This window comes from Vicia villosa, unplaced genomic scaffold (assembly GCF_029867415.1).
Source record: "Vicia villosa cultivar HV-30 ecotype Madison, WI unplaced genomic scaffold, Vvil1.0 ctg.000010F_1_1, whole genome shotgun sequence".
Lineage (NCBI taxonomy): Eukaryota > Viridiplantae > Streptophyta > Magnoliopsida > Fabales > Fabaceae > Vicia > Vicia villosa.
The window spans coordinates 2,790,194-2,802,021 of NW_026704940.1; positions in this window are offsets into that span (position 1 = coordinate 2,790,194).

The window sequence follows — 11,828 nt, forward strand, 5'->3', positions numbered from 1 at the left end:
AAATAGGGTCTCCATACCATTTTTTCAGCATCACACACCACAAATAGAGATGAGCCAAACATATCCTCACCTTGCTTTTGTCTACTTCAGTGATGAGATGTCTTCACGTCAATTTAGGTTCTCCGAGGACACGCCTCTCGCCGAGCTGATTACCATACTGAATTCTCTCCTACAGTATCCAGAAAAGTGAAAGGTGGTCCAGCTTGAGTATCGTTCACTCTCACTTGACACTAAAGCAAAAATAAAGTTCACCCAATTTGCACTGAAGATGGATAACGATTTGAAGATTATGTGGAATACTTTTCACCGATACTCTACTAAGAGTCCAACTGAAGTCGATGTGAAGCTTCAACGATTTGGAGAAGTTGTTATCAAAATATTGCAATGTCCTCAGCTACCCATTTATAGCAAAATGTAATATTAAATTTTTATACCACTATCTATGTAATTTTGATTATTTATGTTAAATTTATTTTAAGTTGCTTTGGTTTTAAGGTTTTTGCTTCTGTTTGGTAGTCAATGTTTAATTCAGATATGTGTGTCTGAAAGTTACCATTCGGTTCTTTCGTATATGCATCTCTGAACCTATAAAATAAAAAATTGAAATATGGAGAGTTCAAAATTGCATATCCGAATTAAGGAGGTATTAAGGGATTTCTGTTAAGGACCCCTAAGAATCCATAAGGGCACATTAAGAATTTCTCCTACATTTATCTAAAGAGAATTCAAATTTGTAGAAAAGAAAGTGAAAATTCAAATAAAAATATTGGGTGTCTTAATTGTAACACCCTTCTAAACTCCGCGGCAATTAAACAATTTAAAATCAGAGTAACATGCACAAGGGCGTCACAATTCATAATAAAATAAACATCATCAGTCGTATGTCATGCATTCACTGAAGAAACATCTTAACATAACTCATAAATCAAATATCTCATGTTTACACAGCGGAATAAATCATCAAAACTAGCACCACGTCGTCAATGCTTTTAATCCTCAAAATAAATTAAACAAAACAGAGTTATTGTCATAAACTTAAAACAGCGTTCCCCCAGTGTCACATCTATCAGAGCATGACCCGGCGCTAAATAAACACATTGACTCATGAGCTAATCCTCACCAAGTCGAAGCCGCTATCCCCAATCTGAAAAATATAGTGTAAGGGTGAGTCTCATTCGCAATTAACAATATTATTGCATTATAAATAACAATACATCAATAGTTACATCATTCACCCAATCCATCTATATTCAGATAATTCATCATCATATAAACACACAATACAAATCATAATAATGAAGCACATTCAATTATATTATCCAATTCATGCATATGAATGTAACTGACTCTATGCATGTGGTACCAAACATCATCAATGGGAATAACCCACCGACCGATCTAACAACGGCCCTGCCAACATAAAATTCCACACGATGGGAATTATGACCTTCACTGAATCCTCTCATCATTAGGAATTCAGCCCTCATCAAATGACTATGAAATGAATGCAACATACACAACATACTTATATCGTCATCATCATCATCATCATCAAGCATGTTCACATGTATATTAGCAATCATTCAATATAATTCAAATCATCATTCAATAACACAAGATCATATCACAAGGTTCATCATCCTCAAATGGCACACAAAACAGGCCTACAAATCGAAAGTTACGCATCATTGAACTTTCAAAGAAAATCACAAAACCGGATTTTTAACACACAACGACCATACGCGTATCACCAATCCTATACGTGTATTGCCCTTTACCATACGCGTATCATACGCGTTTCACCAGAGTCAAAATTGCCCAGAAAACATCTCATACGCGTATCAACCTCTTCATACGCGTATCATCAGAACCAAAATCCTCTTTAAAATTTCTCATACGCGTATGACCACTCACATACGCTCCTCATACGCAAATCACCAGCACATGGTCTTTGGGACAGGGCAGCTGCGTATCATACGCGTATTACCCCTGGGAATTGTCCCTCATACGCGTATAGCCTCATCCCATACGCGTATGACACTGTTCCATACGCGAAACACCAGTAAATTTTCCAGAATCTGCAATTTCGCACCATGTCCAATTCTCACTCGTTTCTACTCATATCAGTCCACGATTTTGAGTCTAAAACAGTCCAATTTTGTAAGAACAAGCATACAATCACAAATGAGTTTTTGATTCATGGCAAACATCACAAGCAACCAAATACAAGAGCACAAGTGAATGACTCCAAGAAAATGAAGTTTTGACCATCGTTGCATCTGTCAGGTCGACCTAGTTCACAATCAGGTCGACCCAAATTGAAGTAAAAATTGCATACTTCTGTTAGGTCGACCCAGAGCTTCAGCAGGTCGACTCAAAGTGAAGTAAAAACAACATGGTTCTGTTAGGTCGACTCATCCTTTATCCTAAGTCGACCTAAACTGAAGAAAAGCCTCAAGAATGCAATTTAACTGACTTTAGGTCGACCTAACCTACCAACAGGTCGACTCAACTGGAAGTAATTACAACTTGGCCAAATCTAACTCTATTAGGTCGAACTAACCAACAAAGTAGGTCGACCTATCTGCTCAAAACCTGCCAAGCTATGTGTGTTTTGCTGATACACAGATCCTACTCCTTTATATATTCCTTCATGTCATTTATTGCAAAAACACCAAAAACTGAAAGATACACAAAGGCTTCTCCTCTTCGATCATCGACACAACTCCAACCCAACTACACACAATCATTTTTGCATTGAGGGTTTGCGTTCAAGATCGATAACGTCCATGGAACGGAATTGAAGATTCCTAGTGGGTGAAGATTTGTGGGGTTTTGGTGAATAAAATCTGCGGATTTTGTCCTCCAAGATTGGTGAATTTTGGGGGTTTTTATCAAGAGGCTTTATCAAAGATTCAGCTGAGTGTGAAGATTGAAGAACAAGGGTTCAAGGAATTCAATACACTACAGCAAGGAAATCAAAGTGAAGCTCTTGGAAGACCTTGATATGGCTCAAGATTAAGGGGGAAGAAGATTCAAAGGATCAACATAATTGGTTTATCGTTTATCGCTTTGTTATCTTCTTTGTATAAACTGTTTTCAATAATAATGAAAGACATCCCAATTTTCGTTTGGAATTGGGGGCAGATGTAGTCGTAGCGAGGACGATCGACGAACTGCCTGAACAAATATCGTGTTGTTATCGCTTTTGTCTTTTCATTTACGTTCTGTTCGTACTTGGTTATAATTGCAAATTGATCAACGATTCAAGTGTTAAAATTGTGTATTAAGAACCTTCGTAAACATCACAATTCACCACATATTGAATCACAATCAATTTAGATATTATCACCAAGTGTTTGTGCTTTTGCTTCATCCATTATCAAAGCATTGCAAACAAAGTTTATCAAATCATAAGTTAATCGTTTTTCATTAGAGCAACTAATTGATTCTATAATCTATCCTTTCATTGTTAATCCCAATTATCTTGTGGTTTTATCACATATACAACCTTTTCAATAGCGGTCCGGACTAGACACGAGTCGATCCTGAACCGCTTTCGCTTAAGTTTGAAATAATTCCGAAAAACTCTGAGAGATCTATTCACCCCCCCTCTAGATCCTTACGCCTAGCGTCTAACAAGTGATATCAGAGCTCTGGTTTATTCCGTGCTACGTGAAACACTTATTGGAAAGATGGCTTCCAGACCTAAAGGGGCTCACAATAGAGCTCCAGTTTTCAACGGTGAAAACTATGGCTATTGGAAGGATTGTATGTGTGTTCACATCAATACCATTGATAGGAACATCTGGACAACAATTGTCAATGGTCCCTTTCAGATCACCATGACAAATGCAGCTGGTGCCGTTGTTCCAAAACCAAAAAATACTTGGGATGCTGAAGATGAAAAGAAATATGGATACGATTGGAAAGCGAGAAACATTCTAATCTCAGCTCTAGGAGTTGATGAGTACTATCGCGTTTCCCATTGTAGATCCGCTAAAGCTATGTGGGACACATTGCAAGTTGCCCATGAGGGAACGGATGATGTCAAACTAGCTAGAATCAATACGTTAACTCAAGAGTTCGAACTCTTTCACATGGAAGATGGTGAATCCATCGAAAACATGCAAAAGAGATTCGTACATTTGAAAAATCGTTTAAATTCTCTTGATAGACCTGTTTCCAATGCAGTTGCTACTAACAAAATCTTGAGATGCTTGAACAGGGAATGGCAACCCAAGGTTACGGCAATAAAGGAAGCAAATGATCTAAATACCTCAGACATCACCACTCTCTTTGGTAAACTAGAAGAACATGAACAACATCTTAAATGCCTTGACATGCATGAGAAAAGGGCAAAGAAAGATAAGAACATGGAGAAAAAGGTAGAGAAGAAGTCAATAGCTCTAAAAGCTTCAAGCTCCAAGACCTCAAGACAAGAGCTAGAGGATAGTGATACAAGTGATGATGAAGACTCCGATGATGAGGAAATGGGACTGTTTGTGCGAAGATACAACAAATACCTAAAGAAAAATGGAGCAAAACATTCCGACAAAGGCTTGATCAACTATAGAAAGCAATCAAACAAGTTCAAACAAGATGAGAATAACAAAGGAAAAATCAAAGGTCCTTGCTTCAATTGTGGCAAAGTCGGTCACTACAAACCGGATTGTCCATACCTTAAGAAGGAGAAAGAGAAGAACCAAAGCAAAGGTCACAACAAATCTAGAAGAGCCTACATAGCATGGGAAAGTGATTCATCTAGTGAAAGCTCATCAAGCGATGAAGAAGAATCAACAAACTTATGTCTTATGGCTCATCTGTTAGAACAAGATTTGTTCTGATCAATATTCTTAGTTTTGATGATAACAAGGATATGAATTTTGTGTGAGATAATGTGGTACTCTAATACATTGCAATTTCCCTTTCAGGAAATATATAAAGAGTATGCACAAATCAGCGCTCAGAAGCTTTGACTCAGAAGGTTCAGCATGCAACATCAGAAGATGGTCTGGCAAGACATCAGAAGATGGTCAAGGCAGTATCAGAACATGGGTCTATGAAAGCATCAGAAGAACTTGAGATCAGAAGCAGAAGCATTGAAGTTCTCATGGTATCACGCTCAGAAGCACTTCAAGGTCAGAAGACAAGAAGATGCTATGCACCAAGCTGTTTGACTCTGATGATATTCAAACGTTGTATACACAAACATCAGATCAGAAGAAAGTACAGGTGGCAGGCTACGCTGACTGACAAAAGGAACGTTGGAAGCTATTAAAGGCAACGTCAGTAGACACAGCGTGAACAAGGCTCGAGGTAGTTGACAAAAGCGTGAAACATTAAATGCAATGCTGTACGGAATACGCAAAGCATTAAATGCTCCCAACGGTCATCTTCTCAAAGTGCCTATAAATATGAAGTTCTGATGAGAAGCAAGGTTAACAATTCTGAAAGAACTTATTCTGAAAAACTTGCTGAAACGCTGTTCAACTCAAAGCTCAAAAACTTCATCTTCATCAAAGCTCACTACATTGTTGTTGTAATATATTAGTGAGATTAAGCTTAAACGTTAAGAGAAATATCACTGTTGTGATTATAGCTTTTCAAAAGCATTTGTAATACTCTTAGAATTGATTACATTAATTTGTAAGTAACTAGAGTGATCAAGTGTTGATCAGGATACTCTAGGAAGTCTTAGCTTATGTCTAAGCAGTTGTAATTAGAGTGATCACGTGGTGGTCAGGATACTCTAAGAAAGTCTTAGCTTGTGTCTAAGCATTTGTTCCTAGAGTGATCAGGTTGTGATCAGGATACTCTAGAAGACTTAGTCGTGGGCTAAGTGGAAAACCATTGTAATCTGTTGCGATTAGTGGATTAAATCCTCAGGTGAGGTAAATCACTCTGTGGGGGTGGACTGGAGTAGTTTAGTTAACAACGAACCAGGATAAAAATAACTGTGCAAATTGTTTTTATCGTTCAAGTTTTTAGACTACACTTATTCAAACCCCCCCCCCTTTCTAAGTGTTTTTCTATCCTTCATCATCAACACAAGAAAAAGAAACGTGTAAGTCATCTTAAACCTGAACTTGTAGATAAAGTATCTCATTCTCAATTAAAACTTGCTTTTGAAGAATTACATAGAGACGCAATTGAAGCTTTCAAACTTTTGGCCTCAAATAAGAAAATCTTTTCATATCTTGAATCAAAAGTTGAGAAAACCGAAAAGGATATGGAAGCTTTAAAACAATCTATGCTAGATATTCAAAAGGATAAAGTTGAGATAGATCCTACATCATGGTTTGGTTGTGAGACATGTCATATTTGGCAAAAAGAAGTAAGAGATCTAAAAGCCAAATTAGACAAGGCTCTACAACCAAAAGTGACGTTTGCGGTTGATCCGAATAAGTTCAAAAGATCGTATACTCCTTTATATAGTAAATACACTTTTGTTGCAAAACAGCATATTCTCATCATATTACCTGTCACTATTGTTGCAAAAAGGGTCATACCATTGAAAAATGCAAATTTAGGAGGATTTTGGTTCCTAAAGGAGTATTTCAATGGCTGCCCAAGTGCAACAAATTATGTACTCACTACCAAGGACCCAATGAAAATTGGGGACCTCCCTCTCTAAATTAATTTTGCAGGAAAAATGTCTTGACATTGCCGAAAGGTTGTGGTTCCTTGATAGCGGATGCTCAAGACACATGACGGGAGACATATCACTTTTCGTTGAGTTTCACGCAAAGAAAAAGGGGTATGTCACCTATGGAGACAACAATCGGGGAGCTATACTTGGTAAAGGAAGTGTAGGTAACCCCTCTACCACAACTATAACTGATGTATTGCTAGTAGAAGGTCTTAAACATAACCTCTTAAGTATAAGTCAATTGTGCGACAAAGATTTTAAAGTAACTTTTACAAATTCTGGTTGCACAATAGAACATACTAAGAAAAGAGACATTATGTTTAATGGCTTAAGAGTAAACAACATCTATATGCTAAACTTGGACGAAGTATCTAAGTCAAGTACCAAGTGTCTAATTGCTCTAGGCGAAGACTCATAGCTTTGGCATAGACGCCTCGCTCACATTAATTTTGACTTACTTAACAAGGTTGTCACAAAAGACTTAGTAATCGGCTTACCAAAAATAAAGTTTTCAAAGGATCATCTATGTGATGCTTGTCAAAAGGGAAAGCAAACAAAAACCTCTTTTAAATCAAAGAACGTGGTTTCAACATCACGCCCTCTTGAACTCCTTCACATGGATCTCTTTGGCCCTTCAAGGACTAAAAGCATAGGTGGAAACATCTATGGTTTTGTCATTGTCGATGATTACTCTAGATTTTGTTGGACAATCTTTCTACCTAGTAAGGATCAAACTTTTCCAGCTTTCACACAATTTGCAAGATTATGTCAAAATAAAATGAACACCAAAATAGTTGCAATTCGAAGTGATCACGGTGGAGAATTTGAAAACTATCTTTTTGAAAAATACTGTGATAAACATGGAATTGAGCATAACTTTTCAGCTCCTAGAACAACACAACAAAACGGAGTGGTTGAACGTAAAAATCGTGTTCTAGAGGAGTTGGCAAGAACAATGCTAAATGAGGGTAGTCTACCTAAATATTTTTGGGCTGATGCTATTAACACCACATGTTATGTTTTGAATAGGATATTAATACGTCCTATACTAAACAAAACGCCATTTGAACTATTAAAAGGTAGAAAACCAAATGTGTCACATCTCCACGTATTCGGTTGCAAGTGTTTTGTGCTGAACAATGGTAAGGATAATCTTGGGAAATTCGATGCTAAAGATGACGAAGGCATCTTTCTTGGTTACTCACAATCTAGCAAAGCATATACGATATACAACAAAAGATTACTTATAGTAGAAGAGTCAGTACATGTGTCTTTTGATGAATCTTATACAAAATATGTCGAGAAAGGTGTATCTTTTGATACTGCAGGTCCATCTACTGAAGACATTGTCAAAGATAAGGAAGACGAGAGTGAAATTATTGTGAAGAAAGGTGCTGAGAAAGAGAAAGATGAGTCTCATGATGATGATGAAAAAGAAAGCATCTCAAACAATGAAGAACTTCCTAAGGCCTGGACAAATGTAAAAGATCATCCAATTGACAACATTATAGGGGACATCTCAAAGGGCGTTACAACACGCTCCAAGATAAGTAACTTTTGTCATCATTTTGCTTTCGTTTCACAAGTTGAGCCGAAAAACGCTAAGGACGCATTACTTGATGAGCATTGGCTAATGACCATGCAAGAAGAATTAAACCAATTTAAACGGAATGATGTTTGGGATTTAGTCCCTCATCCGGGAGATCATCAAGTAATCGGCACTAGATGGGTTTTTCGTAACAAACTTGATGAAAACGGAGTTATTACTAGAAACAAAGCTAGATTAGTTGCTCAAGGTTACAATCAAGAGGAAGGTATTGATTATGAAGAGACATACGCTCCCGTAGCACGTCTCGAAGCTATTCGTCTCTTACTTTCCTATGCTTGTTCAAAAGATTTTAAACTATTTCAAATGGATGTTAAAAGCGCCTTTCTAAATGGCTATATAAATGAAGAGGTCTATGTCGCTCAGCCACCCGACTTTGAGAATTACATGTATCCAACTCATGTTTATAAGTTGAAACGTGCTTTATACGGTCTCAATCAAGCCCCTAGGGCTTGGTATGAATGTTTGAGCAAATTTCTACTTAGTCAAGGATACTTTAGGGGTAAAGTTGACACTACTCTCTTCATTAAAAGAAAAGATAAAGATATACTCTTGGTTCAAGTTTATGTAGATGATATTATATTTGGGTCGACTAATGCAAAACTTGTCAAAGAATTTTCTAAGCTTATGCAGAGTGAATTTGAGATGAGTCTCATGGGAGAGCTGAATTTCTTCCTTGGCCTACAAATCAAGCAACTTAGTCATGGAACATTCGTAAGTCAAACCAAGTATTGTACAGAGTTGCTTAAAAGATTTGGAATGAGTGAGGCAAAGGAGATTGACACACCTATGGCAACAAATAGTAACCTAGACAAAGATGAGAAAGGTAAAGAGGTTGATGCGAAATTGTACCGAGGTACGATAGGTTCACTATTGTATCTCACAGCCTGAAGACCGGACATCATGTTTAGTGTATGTATGTGTGCAAGATACCAATCTTGTCCAAAGGAATCACACTTAAAAGCTGTCAAAAGAATTCTACGATATCTACGTGGAACTACTACATATGGCCTATGGTATCCTAAAGGCAATGAATGTTATTTGGTGGGATTCTCCGACTCAGACTTTGCTGGCTGCAAATCCGACAGAAAGAGCACCAGTGGGACATGTCATCTATTCTCAAATTCATTAATAAGCTGGCATAGCAAGAAACAAGTATCAGTTGCATTATCTACCACTGAGGCAGAATACGTAGCTGCCGGAAGCTGCTGTGCTCAGATATTATGGCTCAAGCAACAACTCATTGACTTTGGTATTAAGCTTGATCGTATACCTATCATGTGCGACAACACAAGTGCCATAAACTTGAGCAAGAATCCTGTTTTACACTCACGAACCAAGCATATTGAAATAAGGCATCACTTCCTAAGAGATCATGTAGAGAAAGGAGAAGTTATATTTGAACATGTAGAGAGTAAGAAGCAACTAGCTGACATCTTCACCAAACCTCTAGCAACGGAGCAGTTCTTCAACATTCGTAGGGAATTAGGGATATTAGATATCTCTAATTTGAGCTAAATGCGTTTGTTTTCTTAATCTTATTCCTTTACTTTATATATATATATTGATTATGCTCAAGCTAACATCTCTTTTAGTATGAAGGTAGTTCATCATCAAATCAAGCATTATTCCACATGGACTAGAGGATTATACTTCATTCTACAAAATGATGACAAGATACCTACAATTGAGAAAGTGGTAACATGTTCGTTGTTCACTTCCAAAAATTTTATTGATACTATAATATGCTATCAATTAACATGCTTATAGTGACATTATACATGCTTTTCCATATCTCATCTACACACATATGTTGATCATCATTCTACATAACATATCACGTTTTGGACATACAAGCATGTAGAATAAGCATATCACCATCATTCATAAGCATATCACTGCATTTCTAGCATTTGAGGCAATTTAGGTCGACCTAATTCGTCTCTGAGTCGACCTACAGAATTTTTTTTCTCAATTAACAAAATCATGCTCAGTTACGTCGACCTACTCCTCTTTTAGGTCGACCTAATCTGCATTTTTTTGGGGGTCCTTCTGCTAGGTCGACCCAGCCTCCCTTTAGGTCGACCTACTGATACAAAATTTCCAAAATTGGGCCTGTTGGTCGACCCAGCCCATCTCCATTCATTATTATGCATCCATTTTTCATTCCTCCTCATTCCCAAACACTTGTGTATGGCCAACCCTAATTCTCCTACAGCATACTTCTCCAATCATCCTCTTTCTCACTCAAATTTCCTCCAACCATGGCACCAAAATCAAGAAAGGGAAAGGAAGTCGCATCTGGTTCATCTTCTCAACCGGTAAGTGCTATAGCTCTTGTTCATCCTGATTGTAGGGAAAACTTTGAGAAGTGGCAAATGAAAAGGAAAATTGTTAGGAAATATATCTATAACCCACATGTTGTCAAACATATGCATATTCCCGATGTTGCAAATCTGATTGAACACCAAAATATTCATCCATTGGTGCGCTGTGACACTCCGTACTGTGAAAATACTGTTAGGGCTTTCTATGCAGGGTTCCAAAAAGGGGACGGTTGTAATTTCCGATTTAAGATGGGATCCTGTCATACCCCAATTTTTGACCTAAGATACCACCTCATATCATTTGCATATGCATCATTTGCATCTCTAACAAATTGCATAGCTTGTGTTTGCTACTTGTGACTCAGCAGGGTTTAATCAAGAAACCACTCATCAGTACAAGTAACAATCAACTAGGTTTTTGTTCTCCCTTCATCTCAAATGAATCATCTTCATCAACAATCAACATTTGGTCCTCAGAGATTCATTTCAACAAACTCAGCAGCTTTGAATCAATCAGATTAGGGTTTTGACTGAAGACAGTATACTCCTGACTTTTGCTCAGGATTTGACCTAATGACTTGGGACATGACCTCAAGACCCCAAGTGCATCATTTTGGCCTAATCCATTGGCTCATAACATCTCCTACACAAAGATTGATCAGACAAATCCTCAGATCAGAGTTTTGAACTATCAGGGACTGAAATCAGGGATCACATTTGGGAAACCCTAAAAAACCCCAGGAAGTCAATCAAAGGTTTCAATCATCCTCAAATAATCCCTATGACAATATCCAATGGAGATTACATCTCAATTCAAGATCCACAGTCATCAATTTCATCTGGTCGACAATTAGGGTTTTTGACCTAATTCACTGAATAACTGACTTTTTAATCAGGACATGGTGTCACAACTCAAACCATGGCTCAATATCCTCTAATGCTTCAATGTGATCCATTCATACCATTCATTTGATGAGGATAGCCTGTTTCATTGAAAACTCCAGAAACGCGATTCGTCTGAAAAAGTCAACTGTACAAGATCACCATTGACTTTTGGGGAATTTTGGTCAACCATGACTTTTGAAGTTTTTAATCATCAATATATGATATGAGAAGTCATTTGATCAAGAAAAATCAAGAAAATCAATCAAGAATCAAAAAGTCAAAAGTTTGACTTTCATACTTAGAAAAATTTCTAAGTGTTTTTCAATGGTTTTTTCCAAACTTTGAAAGGGAATAACTC